Here is a 2,696-nt window from a genome sequence, read left to right as displayed (position 1 = left end):
CATGACATATATACCAAAAAAGAATGGATAGTCATTAGTGCCACGTGCAAGCCAAAACCCAGGAAAAGCACATAGGAAGGGCCCAGGTGACTCACCTCTTATGTAATTTATCTAAAAAGGCAAAATCTTTATCATATATTGTCACATATGGTGCACTGACACATGAACTACCGCTTTTCCATATACGGTAGGCCTCATCCAATTCTCGCGCAAGCGTCTCAGTGCTCCTGCACAAGATGCTGGTGCCTTGGAGCGTTGCATCACAGTTTCCGTGCTTTTTGTTTTTTGCCGTTATCTTTCCCACACTCACTGATGTGCGCCGGCAGGTGCGAAGCGGTACCGTTCTTCAAAGACAAATTGTGTTCCCTTAGCCGCTCATTAGCCCATCGGCCCGACTGCCCAATGTACACCTTACCACATTTCAACGGAATTTTGTACACTATCCCTTTTTCACACTTCACAAACTTATTAACATGTTTGATTTTGCAATCTGAGTTGCGGCTACCATCTTGCGAAACTAGACGACACAGTGAAGAGAGTTTCCTTGGGGCCGAGAAAACCACGGGTACCTTAAACTTGTTAGCCACGCGCTTGAGGTTATGAGCCACTTTATGCTGATATGGGATGACCACAGGTTTCACTTTCTTTTTTGAAACTGCAACCATTGTCTGGTTCCTATTCCTTTCTTGTTTGATCTTCTTTAGAAGAGCTTCAGCAACTTAACTCACTACAATCTGGGGAGAGACTGCCTGTTTTAGCTTCGCAATCTGATCGTGAAAGCTTTCCTGCGCCATGTGACAACAGGACTTTCTTAGAGATGACTCAAGGCACATCAAAGCGATAGATATATGATAAAGATTTTGCCTTTTTAGATAAATTACATAAGAGGTGAGTCCCCTGTGCCCTTCCTATGTGGTTTTCCCGGGTTTTGGCTTGCATGTGGCACTGATGACTATCCATTCTTTTTTGGTATATATGTCGTACTTTTTCCGGAATAAAAGAGTTGAAAGTTTGCGCTCCGTCCTGTCTACCTTGTCTTATTGTGTCGTCTTTCTGTGCGCATAAAAGAAAGCTGAGTGTGAACCAGCTAGCCCCACAACGTATATTACTGGCTTATCTCGGCAGCCCGACATGTCCTGCGGCAGCTCTTGCGCCTTTCGAGTTTCGCCTCAAAGCTGCCGCTTGAAAGAAATAAAGATTAGAAAAAGCAGAGCGAGCGCGAGTTTGTTGTGTTTGTAAGGTGGGGTAACGAATAAATCTGCCTGTTAGAGTTGTTCCGGTTCTTGCTGGTCGCTTCATTCAGTGATAGCGCGTGTAGTGGTGTTCTCGCTGGTTAGCGTCCGCCTTTCTGCTTTGTCAGAGCTGCTTGGGTGGTCGTATACATTCTTGCGTGTAGGAGCAAAAAAGGCGCGCGTGTGCTGAGCAAGCAAAAAATTTTCCGGGGCTTAACTCCACATGCACCACTGTGTGACGTGCGAAGGCGTGTTAATCAACTTGTGGCGCCACAAGCGGGACCAAGCATGAGATGGCACAAAACTCAAAGCTGAGAACTACATTTTCGGGTGTGGCCCGGATTAAATATTTAGAAATAACCGAGTCAAATTTCGAGCTTGCCATCATGTCCCGAAGGGTGAATTATGGTTGAACAGCAATTTTAGTTCAAATTTAAAAAAATCAAATTTCGGGAGTGTCCTCAGCGAGATTTGTAGATCGCCATGGTGTTGGGGAGGCCCCATTATGATTGGACATCGATTATGGCCCAAATCGGCCAAGGTCAAATATTGAGGGTGGGCCAGATTGTGGCAGTGACCCGGGCGGCCGAATTTGAAAGTGCCCATTTTGTAGGGGGATGCTCAATTACGTTTGACATCAATTTGGTCAAAATCAGCGAAAGTAAAATTTCGGGTGTGGCTCGGGCCAAATTTGGGGGTCGCCATCCTGTTGGGCACGCCCAATTATGTTTGGACATCGATTTTCGATCAAACTGGCCAGTGAAATTTCGGGAGTGGCGCCGGCTAAATTCGGAGATCACCATCCTGTGTGGGACACCCCATTAAGGTTGGACACCAAATAATGGCCCATATCAACCAAGGTCAAATTTTGGGCTTGGGCGAAAGTTTGGCAGTGGCACGGGCCAAATTTGGAAGACGCCATTTTGTCGGCCACGCTGAATTATGGTTTGACATCCATTTGGTCAAAATCAGCCAAGGTAAAATTTTGAGGCTGGCCCCGGCGAAATTCTTTCCGCCTGGCGTTACACTTGCCAAGGCAACGTGCGATGCACATGCAAGGTGCAAGATACGACAGCAAGGTTTTTGCTCGGCACTGACGGTCGCATGAGTTCTTTCGCACCAAAATACGAGCCCGCGTTTTCCCTGCTCTTCCGAATCTGTATTTCTTTCAAGCGCCAGCTTTGCGGCGAAGCTCGAATGGCGCGTGAGCTACCGCATGCCACGTCTGGTTGCCAAAATAAGCAACTGCATCGAGTTTCCTGTGCGCGCGGAGACCGCGTGCTGCGAAAACGAGCCTTTAAGGAGAGTGAACTGGTGCACTCTCCCCGTCAGACAGACGCAGGCGAACTTCGCCCCAGCTATCGTCAGCAGCTGGAAACATACCGATCTCGGCTCCTGCGGCTAACGCTTCGCGGCGTTGGCGTCAGTTCAAGCCACGCTGCAGAGTACTTGCATGTGCTCGTG

Source organism: Amblyomma mixtum, chromosome 2 (assembly GCF_055824585.1).
Source record: "Amblyomma mixtum isolate Tamu chromosome 2, ASM5582458v1, whole genome shotgun sequence".
NCBI lineage: Eukaryota > Metazoa > Arthropoda > Arachnida > Ixodida > Ixodidae > Amblyomma > Amblyomma mixtum.
Note: the sequence above shows the minus strand (reverse complement) of the source record.